We start from the raw sequence: 13,408 nt of genomic DNA on the forward strand, positions 1-13,408 counted from the left end.
CACTCTGCTCTCAGCCACTTAAGAAAAGACTAGAACTCACAATCCTTGGCTTAGGAGGCCAGTGTCTTAGGCCACTGGGGTACTGTGTAAACAGTATGACCAATATGAACTGTTGGAAGAGGTCAAAAAAATGTATAATGGAAATGAGACATGCCCATGAAACAACACATTTTTAAATTTTTGTTTGCACTTAAAATCTAAAAAATAAACTGTTTAGCAGAGGATGGTTTCGATCCATTGACCTCTGGGTTATGGGCTCAGCACGCTTCCACTGCGCCACTCTGCTCTCAGCCACTTAAGAAAAGACTAGAACTCACAATCCATGGCTTAGGAGGCCAGTGTCTTAGGCGACTGGGGTACTGTGTAAACAGTATGACCAATATGAACTGTTGGAAGAGGTCAAAAAAATGTATAATGGAACTGAGACATGCCCATGAAACGACACATTTTTTTAATTTTTTGTTTGCACTTAAAATCTAAAAATAAACTGTTTAGCAGAGGATGGTTTCGATCCATTGACCTCTGGGTTATGGGCTCAGCACGCTTCCACTGCGCCACTCTGCTCTCAGCCACTTAAGACAAGACTAGAACTCACAATCCATGGCTTAGGCCACTGGGGTACTGTGTAAACAGTATGACCAATACGAACTGTTGGAAGAGGTAAAAAAAATGTATAATGGAACTGAGACATGCCGATGAAACGACACGTTTTTTAAATTTTTTGTTTGCACTTAAAATCTAAAAATAAACTTTTTAGCAGAGGATGGTTTCGATCCATCGACCTCTGGGTTATGGGCACAGCACACTTGGCTACACTCTGCTTCCACCCACCCCAGATGGGACTTGAACCCACAATCTCTGGCTTAGGAGGCCAGTGCCTTATCCATTAGGCCACTGGGGCACTGTTTACCTTCTGCAAACAGTAAGAACTGATAGAAGCAGGAAAAACAATGTGTACTGGATAGGACTGAGAGACGCAAATGAAATTTAGCTTTCTCATTTCTGTTTGCGTTTCATTTTTAAAAACAAACTGTTTAGCAGAGGATGGTTTCGATCCATCGACCTCTGGGTTTGGGCCCAGCACGCTTCCGCTGAGCCACTCTGCTCTCAGCCACTTAAGAAAAGACTAGAACTCACAATCCATGGCTTAGGCCACTGGGGTACTGTGTAAACAGTATGACCAATACGAACTGTTGGAAGAGGTCAAAAAAATGTATAATGGAACTGAGACATGCCCATGAAACGACACATTTTTTAATTTTTTTGTTTGCACTTAAAATCTAAAAAGAAACTGTTTAGCAGAGGATGGTTTCGATCCATCGACCTCTGGGTTATGGGCCCAGCACGCTTCCACTGAGCCACTCTGCTCTCAGCCACTTAAGAAAAGACTAGAACTCACAATCCATGGCTTAGGAGGCCAGTGTCTTAGGCCACTGGGGTACTGTGTAAACAGTATGACCAATATGAACTGTTGGAAGAGGTCAAAAAAATGTATAATGGAATGAGACATGCCCATGAAACAACACATTTTTTAAATTTTTTGTTTGCACTTAAAATCTAAAAATAAACTGTTTAGCAGAGGATGGTTTCGATCCATTGACCTCTGGGTTATGGGCTCAGCACGCTTCCACTGCGCCACTCTGCTCTCAGCCACTTAAGAAAAGACTAGAACTCACAATCCATGGCTTAGGAGGCCAGTGTCTTAGGCGACTGGGGTACTGTGTAAACAGTTTGACCAATATGAACTGTTGGAAGAGGTCAAAAAAAGTATAATGGAACTGAGACATGCCCATGAAACGACACATTTTTTTATTTTTTTGTTTGCACTTAAAATCTAAAAATAAACTGTTTAGCAGAGGATGGTTTCGATCCATTGACCTCTGGGTTATGGGCTCAGCACGCTTCCACTGCGCCACTCTGCTCTCAGCCACTTAAGACAAGACTAGAACTCACAATCCATGGCTTAGGCCACTGGGGTACTGTGTAAACAGTATGACCAATACGAACTGTTGGAAGAGGTAAAAAAAAATGTATAATGGAACTGAGACATGCCCATGAAACGACACATTTTTTAAATTTTTTGTTTGCACTTAAAATCTAAAAATAAACTTTTTAGCAGAGGATGGTTTCGATCCATCGACCTCTGGGTTATGGGCCCAACACGCTTCCGCTGAGCCACTCTGCTCTCAGCCACTTAAGAAAAGACTAGAACTCACAATCCATGGCTTAGGAGGCCAGTGTCTTAGGCCACTGGGGTACTGTGTAAACAGTATGACCAATATGAACTGTTGGAAGAGGTCAAAAAAAAATGTATAATGGAACTGAGACATGCCCATGAAACGAAACATTTTTTAATTTTTTGTTTGCACTTAAAATCTAAAAAGAAACTGTTTAGCAGAGGATGGTTTCGATCCATCGACCTCTGGGTTATGGGCCCAGCACGCTTCCGCTGAGCCACTCTGCTCTCAGCCACTTAAGAAAAGACTAGAACTCACAATCCATGGCTTAGGAGGCCAGTGTCTTAGGCCACTGGGGTACTGTGTAAACAGTATGACCAATACGAACTGTTGGAAGAGGTCAAAAAAATGTATAATGGAACTGAGACATGCCCATGAAACGACACATTTTTTAAATTTTTGCTTGCAATTAAAATCTAAAAAGTAACTGTTCAGCAGAGGATGGTTTCGATCCATCGACCTCTGGGTTATGGGCACAGCACACTTCCGCTGCTACACTCTGCTTCCACCCACCCCAGATGGGACTTGAACCCACAATCTCTGGCTTAGAAGGCCAGTGCCTTGTCCATTAGGCCACTAGAGCACTGTTTACCTTCTGCAAACAGTACGAACTGATAGAAGCAGGAAAAACAATGTGTACTGGATAGCACTGAGAGACGCAAATGAAATTTAGCTTTCTAATTTCTGTTTGCGTTTCATTTTAAAAACAAACTGTTTAGCACAGGATGGTTTCGATCCATTGACCTCTGGGTTATGAGCTCAGCACGCTTCCACTGCGCCACTCTGCTCTCAGCCACTTAAGAAAAGACTAGAACTCACAATCCATGGCTTAGGAGGCCAGTGTCTTAGGCGACTGGGGTACTGTGTAAACAGTATGACCAATATGAACTGTTGGAAGAGGTCAAAAAAATGTATAATGGAACTGAGACATGCCCATGAAACGACACATTTTTTTATTTTTTGTTTGCACTTAAAATCTAAAAATAAACTGTTTAGCAGAGGATGGTTTCGATCCATCGACCTCTGGGTTATGGGCCCAGCACGCTTCCGCTGAGCCACTCTGCTCTCAGCCACTTAAGAAAAGACTAGAACTCACAATCCATGGCTTAGGAGGCCAGTGTCTTAGGCCACTGGGGTACTGTGTAAACAGTATGACCAATATGAACTGTTGGAAGAGGTAAAAAAAATGTATAATGGAACTGAGACATGCCCATGAAACGACACATTTTTTAAATTTTTTGTTTGCACTTAAAATCTAAAAATAAACTTTTCAGCAGAGGATGGTTTCGATCCATCGACCTCTGGATTATGGGCCCAGCACGCTTCCGCTGCGCCACTCTGCTCTCAGCCACTTAAGAAAAGACTAGAACTCACAATCCTTGGCTTAGGAGGCCAGTGTCTTAGGCCACTGGGGTACTGTGTAAACAGTATGACCAATATGAACTGTTGGAAGAGGTCAAAAAAATGTATAATGGAAATGAGACATGCCCATGAAACAACACATTTTTTTAATTTTTTGTTTGCACTTAAAATCTGAAAATAAACTGTTTAGCAGAGGATGGTTTCGATCCATTGACCTCTGGGTTATGGGCTCAGCACGCTTCCACTGCGCCACTCTGCTCTCAGCCACTTAAGAAAAGACTAGAACTCACAATCCATGGCTTAGGAGGCCAGTGTCTTAGGCGACTGGGGTACTGTGTAAACAGTATGACCAATATGAACTGTTGGAAGAGGTCAAAAAAATGTATAATGGAATTGAGACATGCCCATGAAACGACACATTTTTTTATTTTTGTTTGCACTTAAAATCTAAAAATAAACTGTTTAGCAGAGGATGGTTTCGATCCATTGACCTCTGGGTTATGGGCTCAGCACGCTTCCACTGCGCCACTCTGCTCTCAGCCACTTAAGACAAGACTAGAACTCACAATCCATGGCTTAGGCCACTGGGGTACTGTGTAAACAGTATGACCAATACGAACTGTTGGAAGAGGTAAAAAAAAATGTATAATGGAACTGAGACATGCCCATGAAACGACACGTTTTTTTAATTTTTTGTTTGCACTTAAAATCTAAAAATAAACTTTTAGCAGAGGATGGTTTCGATCCATCGACCTCTGGGTTATGGGCACAGCACACTTCCGCTGCTACACTCTGCTTCCACCCACCCCAGATGGGACTTGAACCCACAATCTCTGGCTTAGGAGGCCAGTGCCTTATCCATTAGCCACTGGGGCACTGTTTACCTTCAGCAAACAGTACGAACTGATAGAAGCAGGAAAAACAATGTGTACTGGATAGCACTGAGAGACGCAAATGAAATTTAGCTTTTCATTTCTGCTTGCGTTTCATTTTTAAAAACAAACTGTTTAGCAGAGGATGGTTTCGATCCATTGACCTCTGGGCTCAGCACGCTTCCACTGCGCCACTCTGCTCTCAGCCACTTAAGAAAAGACTAGAACTCACAATCCATGGCTTAGGAGGCCAGTGTCTGAGGCCACTGGGGTACTGTGTAAACAGTATGACCAATACGAACTGTTGGAAGAGGTAAAAAAAAATGTATAATGGAACTGAGACATGCCCATGAAACGAAACATTTTTTAATTTTTTTGTTTGCACTTAAAATCTAAAAAGAAACTGTTTAGCAGAGGATGGTTTCGATCCATCGACCTCTGGGTTATGGGCCCAGCACGCTTCCGCTGAGCCACTCTGCTCTCAGCCACTTAAGAAAAGACTAGAACTCACAATCCATGGCTTAGGAGGCCAGTGTCTTAGGCCACTGGGGTACTGTGTAAACAGTATGACCAATACGAACTGTTGGAAGAGGTCAAAAAAATGTATAATGGAACTGAGACATGCCCATGAAACGACACATTTTTTTTATTTTTTGTTTGCACTTAAAATCTAAAAATAAACTGTTTAGCAGAGGATGGTTTCGATCCATCGACCTCTGGGTTATGGGCCCAGCACGCTTCCGCTGAGCCACTCTGCTCTCAGCCACTTAAGAAAAGACTAGAACTCACAATCCATGGCTTAGGAGGCCAGTGTCTTAGGCCACTGGGGTACTGTGTAAACAGTATGACCAATATGAACTGTTGGAAGAGGTCAAAAAAATGTATAATGGAACTGAGACATGCCCATGAAACGACACATTTTTTAAATTTTTTGTTTGCACTTAAAATCTAAAAATAAACTTTTTAGCAGAGGATGGTTTCGATCCATCGACCTCTGGATTATGGGCCCAGCACGCTTCCGCTGCGCCACTCTGCTCTCAGCCACTTAAGAAAAGACTAGAACTCACAATCCTTGGCTTAGGAGGCCAGTGTCTTAGGCCACTGGGGTACTGTGTAAACAGTATGACCAATATGAACTGTTGGAAGAGGTAAAAAAAAAAATGTATAATGGAAATGAGACATGCCCATGAAACAACACATTTTTTAAATTTTTGTTTGCACTTAAAATCTAAAAATAAACTGTTTAGCAGAGGATGGTTTCGATCCATTGACCTCTGGGTTATGGGCTCAGCACGCTTCCACTGCGCCACTCTGCTCTCAGCCACTTAAGAAAAGACTAGAACTCACAATCCATGGCTTAGGAGGCCAGTGTCTTAGGCGACTGGGGTACTGTGTAAACAGTATGACCAATATGAACTGTTGGAAGAGGTCAAAAAAATGTATAATGGAACTGAGACATGCCCATGAAACGACACATTTTTTAAATTTTTGTTTGCACTTAAAATCTAAAAATAAACTGTTTAGAAGAGGATGGTTTCGATCCATTGACCTCTGGGTTATGGGCTCAGCACGCTTCCACTGCGCCACTCTGCTCTCAGCCACTTAAGACAAGACTAGAACTCACAATCCATGGCTTAGGCCACTGGGGTACTGTGTAAACAGTATGACCAATATGAACTGTTGGAAGAGGTCAAAAAAAATGTATAATGGAACTGAGACATGCCCATGAAACGACACATTTTTAAATTTTTTGTTTGCACTTAAAATCTAAAAATAAACTGTTTAGAAGAGGATGGTTTCGATCCATTGACCTCTGGGTTATGGGCTCAGCACGCTACACTGCGCCACTCTGCTCTCAGCCACTTAAGACAAGACTAGAACTCACAATCCATGGCTTAGGCCACTGGGGTACTGTGTAAACAGTATGACCAATATGAACTGTTGGAAGAGGTAAAAAAATGTATAATGGAACTGAGACATGCCCATGAAACGACACGTTTTTAAATTTTTTGTTTGCACTTAAAATCTAAAAGAAACTTTTAGCAGAGGATGGTTTCGATCCATCGACCTCTGGGTTATGGGCCCACACACGCTTCCGCTGAGCCACTCTGCTCTCAGCCACTTAAGAAAAGACTAGAACTCACAATCCATGGCTTAGGAGGCCAGTGTCTTAGGCCACTGGGGTACTGTGTAAACAGTATGACCAATACGAACTGTTGGAAGAGGTCAAAAAAATGTATAATGGAACTGAGACATGCCAATGAAACGACACATTTTTTTAATTTTTTGTTTGCACTTAAAATCTAAAAATAAACTGTTTAGAAGAGGATGGTTTCGATCCATTGACCTCTGGGTTATGGGCTCAGCACGCTTACACTGCGCCACTCTGCTCTCAGCCACTTAAGACAAGACTAGAACTCACAATCCATGGCTTAGGCCACTGGGGTACTGTGTAAACAGTATGACCAATATGAACTGTTGGAAGAGGTCAAAAAAAATGTATAATGGAACTGAGACATGCCCATGAAACGACACATTTTTAAATTTTTTGTTTGCACTTAAAATCTAAAAATAAACTGTTTAGAAGAGGATGGTTTCGATCCATTGACCTCTGGGTTATGGGCTCAGCACGCTTACACTGCGCCACTCTGCTCTCAGCCACTTAAGACAAGACTAGAACTCACAATCCATGGCTTAGGCCACTGGGGTACTGTGTAAACAGTATGACCAATATGAACTGTTGGAAGAGGTCAAAAAAATGTATAATGGAACTGAGACATGCCCATGAAACGACACGTTTTTAAATTTTTGTTTGCACTTAAAATCTAAAAAGAAACTTTTTAGCAGAGGATGGTTTCGATCCATCGACCTCTGGGTTATGGGCCCAACACGCTTCCGCTGAGCCACTCTGCTCTCAGCCACTTAAGAAAAGACTAGAACTCACAATCCATGGCTTAGGAGGCCAGTGTCTTAGGCCACTGGGGTACTGTGTAAACAGTATGACCAATACGAACTGTTGGAAGAGGTCAAAAAAAAATGTATAATGGAACTGAGACATGCCCATGAAACGAAACATTTTTATTTTTTTGTTTGCACTTAAAATCTAAAAATAAACTGTTTAGCAGAGGATGGTTTAGATCCATCGACCTCTGGGTCTAGCACGCTTCCGCTGCGCCACTCTGCTGCCACCCACCCGAGATGGGACTTGAACCCACAATCCCTGGTTTAGAAGGCCAGTGCCTTGTCCATTAGGCCACTAGAGCACTGTTTACCTTCTGCAAACAGTACGAACTGATAGAAGCAGGAAAAACAATGTGTACTGGATAGCACTGAGAGACGCAAATGAAATTTAGCTTTCTAATTTCTGTTTGCGTTTCATTTTTAAAAACAAACTGTTTAGCACAGGATGGTTTCGATCCATTGACCTCTGGGTTATGAGCTCAGCACGCTTCCACTGCGCCACTCTGCTCTCAGCCACTTAAGAAAAGACTAGAACTCACAATCCATGGCTTAGGAGGCCAGTGTCTTAGGCGACTGGGGTACTGTGTAAACAGAATGACCAATATGAACTGTTGGAAGAGGTCAAAAAAATGTATAATGGAACTGAGACATGCCCATGAAACGACACATTTTTTTATTTTTTTGTTTGCACTTAAAATCTAAAAATAAACTGTTTAGCAGAGGATGGTTTCGATCCATCGACCTCTGGGTTATGGGCACGCTTCCGCTGAGCCACTCTGCTCTCAGCCACTTAAGAAAAGACTAGAACTCACAATCCATGGCTTAGGAGGCCAGTGTCTTAGGCCACTGGGGTACTGTGTAAACAGTATGACCAATACGAACTGTTGGAAGAGGTCAAAAAAATGTATAATGGAACTGAGACATGCCCATGAAACGACACATTTTTTTATTTTTTGTTTGCACTTAAAATCTAAAAATAAACTGTTTAGCAGAGGATGGTTTCGATCCATCGACCTCTGGGTTATGGGCCCAGCACGCTTCCGCTGAGCCACTCTGCTCTCAGCCACTTAAGAAAAGACTAGAACTCACAATCCATGGCTTAGGAGGCCAGTGTCTTAGGCCACTGGGGTACTGTGTAAACAGTATGACCAATATGAACTGTTGGAAGAGGTAAAAAAAATGTATAATGGAACTGAGACATGCCCATGAAACGACACATTTTTTAAATTTTTTGTTTGCACTTAAAATCTAAAAATAAACTTTTTAGCAGAGGATGGTTTCGATCCATCGACCTCTGGATTATGGGCCCAGCACGCTTCCGCTGCGCCACTCTGCTCTCAGCCACTTAAGAAAAGACTAGAACTCACAATCCTTGGCTTAGGAGGCCAGTGTCTTAGGCCACTGGGGTACTGTGTAAACAGTATGACCAATATGAACTGTTGGAAGAGGTCAAAAAAATGTATAATGGAAATGAGACATGCCCATGAAACAACACATTTTTTAAATTTTTTGTTTGCACTTAAAATCTAAAAATAAACTGTTTAGCAGAGGATGGTTTCGATCCATTGACCTCTGGGTTATGGGCTCAGCACGCTTCCACTGCGCCACTCTGCTCTCAGCCACTTAAGAAAAGACTAGAACTCACAATCCATGGCTTAGGAGGCCAGTGTCTTAGGCGACTGGGGTACTGTGTAAACAGTATGACCAATATGAACTGTTGGAAGAGGTCAAAAAAATGTATAATGGAACTGAGACATGCCCATGAAACGACACATTTTTTTAATTTTTTGTTTGCACTTAAAATCTAAAAATAAACTGTTTAGAAGAGGATGGTTTCGATCCATTGACCTCTGGGTTATGGGCTCAGCACGCTTACACTGCGCCACTCTGCTCTCAGCCACTTAAGACAAGACTAGAACTCACAATCCATGGCTTAGGCCACTGGGGTACTGTGTAAACAGTATGACCAATATGAACTGTTGGAAGAGGTCAAAAAAAATGTATAATGGAACTGAGACATGCCCATGAAACGACACATTTTTTAAATTTTTTGTTTGCACTTAAAATCTAAAAATAAACTGTTTAGAAGAGGATGGTTTCGATCCATTGACCTCTGGGTTATGGGCTCAGCACGCTTACACTGCGCCACTCTGCTCTCAGCCACTTAAGACAAGACTAGAACTCACAATCCATGGCTTAGGCCACTGGGGTACTGTGTAAACAGTATGACCAATACGAACTGTTGGAAGAGGTAAAAAAATGTATAATGGAACTGAGACATGCCCATGAAACGACACATTTTTAAATTTTTTGTTTGCACTTAAAATCTAAAAAGAAACTTTTAGCAGAGGATGGTTTCGATCCATCGACCTCTGGGTTATGGGCCCATCACGCTTCCGCTGAGCCACTCTGCTCTCAGCCACTTAAGAAAAGACTAGAACTCACAATCCATGGCTTAGGAGGCCAGTGTCTTAGGCCACTGGGGTACTGTGTAAACAGTATGACCAATATGAACTGTTGGAAGAGGTCAAAAAAATGTATAATGGAACTGAGACATGCCCATGAAACGACACATTTTTAAATTTTTTGTTTGCACTTAAAATCTAAAATAAACTGTTTAGCAGAGGATGGTTTCGATCCATGACCTCTGGGTTATGGGCCCAGCACGCTTCCACTGAGCCACTCTGCTCTCAGCCACTTAAGAAAAGACTAGAACTCACAATCCATGGCTTAGGAGGCCAGTGTCTTAGGCCACTGGGGTACTGTGTAAACAGTATGACCAATATGAACTGTTGGAAGAGGTCAAAAAAATGTATAATGGAACTGAGACATGCCCATGAAACGACACATTTTTTTAAATTTTTTGTTTGCACTTAAAATCTAAAAATAAACTGTTTAGCAGAGGATGGTTTCGATCCATTGACCTCTGGGTTATGGGCTCAGCACGCTTCCACTGCGCCACTCTGCTCTCAGCCACTTAAGACAAGACTAGAACTCACAATCCATGGCTTAGGCCACTGGGGTACTGTGTAAACAGTATGACCAATACGAACTGTTGGAAGAGGTAAAAAAAATGTATAATGGAACTGAGACATGCCCATGAAACGACACGTTTTTTAAATTTTTTGTTTGCACTTAAAATCTAAAAAGAAACTTTTTAGCAGAGGATGGTTTGATCCATCGACCTCTGGGTTATGGGCCCAACACGCTTCCGCTGAGCCACTCTGCTCTCAGCCACTTAAGAAAAGACTAGAACTCACAATCCATGGCTTAGGAGGCCAGTGTCTTAGGCCACTGGGGTACTGTGTAAACAGTATGACCAATACGAACTGTTGGAAGAGGTCAAAAAATGTATAATGGAACTGAGACATGCCCATGAAACGAAACATTTTTAAATTTTTTTGTTTGCACTTAAAATCTAAAAAGAAACTGTTTAGCAGAGGATGGTTTCGATCCATCGACCTCTGGGTTATGGGCCCAGCACGCTTCCGCTGAGCCACTCTGCTCTCAGCCACTTAAGAAAAGACTAGAACTCACAATCCATGGCTTAGGAGGCCAGTGTCTTAGGCCACTGGGGTACTGTGTAAACAGTATGACCAATACGAACTGTTGGAAGAGGTCAAAAAAATGTATAATGGAACTGAGACATGCCCATGAAACGAAACATTTTTAAATTTTTTGTTTGCACTTAAAATCTAAAAAGAAACTGTTTAGCAGAGGATGGTTTCGATCCATCGACCTCTGGGTTATGGGCCCAGCACGCTTCCGCTGAGCCACTCTGCTCTCAGCCACTTAAGAAAAGACTAGAACTCACAATCCATGGCTTAGGAGGCCAGTGTCTTAGGCCACTGGGGTACTGTGTAAACAGTATGACCAATACTTGAACTGTTGGAAGAGGTCAAAAAAATGTATAATGGAACTGAGACATGCCCATGAAACGACACATTTTTAAATTTTTTGTTTGCACTTAAAATCTAAAAATAAACTGTTTAGAAGAGGATGGTTTCGATCCATTGACCTCTGGGTTATGGGCTCAGCACGCTTACACTGCGCCACTCTGCTCTCAGCCACTTAAGACAAGACTAGAACTCACAATCCATGGCTTAGGCCACTGGGGTACTGTGTAAACAGTATGACCAATACGAACTGTTGGAAGAGGTAAAAAAATGTATAATGGAACTGAGACATGCCCATGAAACGACACGTTTTTAAATTTTTGTTTGCACTTAAAATCTAAAAATAAACTTTTTAGCAGAGGATGGTTTCGATCCATCGACCTCTGGGTTATGGGCCCAACACGCTTCCGCTGAGCCACTCTGCTCTCAGCCACTTAAGAAAAGACTAGAACTCACAATCCATGGCTTAGGAGGCCAGTGTCTTAGGCCACTGGGGTACTGTGTAAACAGTATGACCAATACGAACTGTTGGAAGAGGTCAAAAAAATGTATAATGGAACTGTTTTGACCTGTTGGAAGAGGTCAAAAAAATGTATAATGGAACTGAGACATGCCCATGAAACGAAACATTTTTAAATTTTTTTGTTTGCACTTAAAATCTAAAAAGAAACTGTTTAGCAGAGGATGGTTTCGATCCATCGACCTCTGGGTTATGGGCCCAGCACGCTTCCGCTGAGCCACTCTGCTCTCAGCCACTTAAGAAAAGACTAGAACTCACAATCCATGGCTTAGGAGGCCAGTGTCTTAGGCCACTGGGGTACTGTGTAAACAGTATGACCAATACGAACTGTTGGAAGAGGTCAAAAAAATGTATAATGGAACTGAGACATGCCCATGAAACGAACACATTTTTAAATTTTTTGTTTGCACTTAAAATCTAAAAATAAACTTTTTAGCAGAGGATGGTTTCGATCCATCGACCTCTGGGTTATGGGCCCAGCACGCTTCCGCTGAGCCACTCTGCTCTCAGCCACTTAAGAAAAGACTAGAACTCACAATCCATGGCTTAGGAGGCCAGTGTCTTAGGCCACTGGGGTACTGTGTAAACAGTATGACCAATATGAACTGTTGGAAGAGGTCAAAAAAATGTATAATGGAACTGAGACATGCCCATGAAACGACACATTTTTTATTTTTTTGTTTGCACTTAAAATCTAAAAATAAACTGTTTAGCAGAGGATGGTTTCGATCCATCGACCTCTGGGTTATGGGCCCAGCACGCTTCCGCTGCGCCACTCTGCTCTCAGCCACTTAAGAAAAGACTAGAACTCACAATCCATGGCTTAGGAGGCCAGTGTCTTAGGCCACTGGGGTACTGTGTAAACAGTATGACCAATATGAACTGTTGGAAGAGGTCAAAAAAATGTATAATGGAAATGAGACATGCCCATGAAACAACACATTTTTTAATTTTTTGTTTGCACTTAAAATCTAAAAATAAACTGTTTAGCAGAGGATGGTTTCGATCCATTGACCTCTGGGTTATGGGCTCAGCACGCTTCCACTGCGCCACTCTGCTCTCAGCCACTTAAGAAAAGACTAGAACTCACAATCCATGGCTTAGGAGGCCAGTGTCTTAGGCGACTGGGGTACTGTGTAAACAGTATGACCAATATGAACTGTTGGAAGAGGTCAAAAAAATGTATAATGGAACTGAGACATGCCCATGAAACGACACATTTTTTTAATTTTTTGTTTGCACTTAAAATCTAAAAATAAACTGTTTAGAAGGGGATGGTTTCGATCCATTGACCTCTGGGTTATGGGCTCAGCACGCTTACACTGCGCCACTCTGCTCTCAGCCACTTAAGACAAGACTAGAACTCACAATCCATGGCTTAGGCCACTGGGGTACTGTGTAAACAGTATGACCAATATGAACTGTTGGAAGAGGTCAAAAAAATGTATAATGGAACTGAGACATGCCCATGAAACGACACATTTTTTTAAATTTTTGTTTGCACTTAAAATCTAAAAATAAACTGTTTAGAAGAGGATGGTTTCGATCCATTGACCTCTG

The 13,408-nt window shown here is 42.0% G+C and overlaps 2 non-coding genes across 2 annotated transcripts; both read right to left on the reverse strand.

The window, feature by feature from the left end:
- Nucleotides 1-828: 828 nt before the first annotated feature.
- On the reverse strand, nt 829-901 carry trnar-ccu (transfer RNA arginine (anticodon CCU)). The gene has a single exon. It is a non-coding gene; the product is annotated as a tRNA-Arg (tRNA).
- A 1,846-nt stretch (nt 902-2,747) lies between these two features.
- trnar-ucu (transfer RNA arginine (anticodon UCU)) lies at nt 2,748-2,820 on the reverse strand. Its single transcript has one exon. It is a non-coding gene; the product is annotated as a tRNA-Arg (tRNA).
- Between the last annotated feature and the right edge of the window lie 10,588 nt (nt 2,821-13,408).

Source organism: Oncorhynchus keta, unplaced genomic scaffold (assembly GCF_023373465.1).
Source record: "Oncorhynchus keta strain PuntledgeMale-10-30-2019 unplaced genomic scaffold, Oket_V2 Un_contig_29890_pilon_pilon, whole genome shotgun sequence".
NCBI lineage: Eukaryota > Metazoa > Chordata > Actinopteri > Salmoniformes > Salmonidae > Oncorhynchus > Oncorhynchus keta.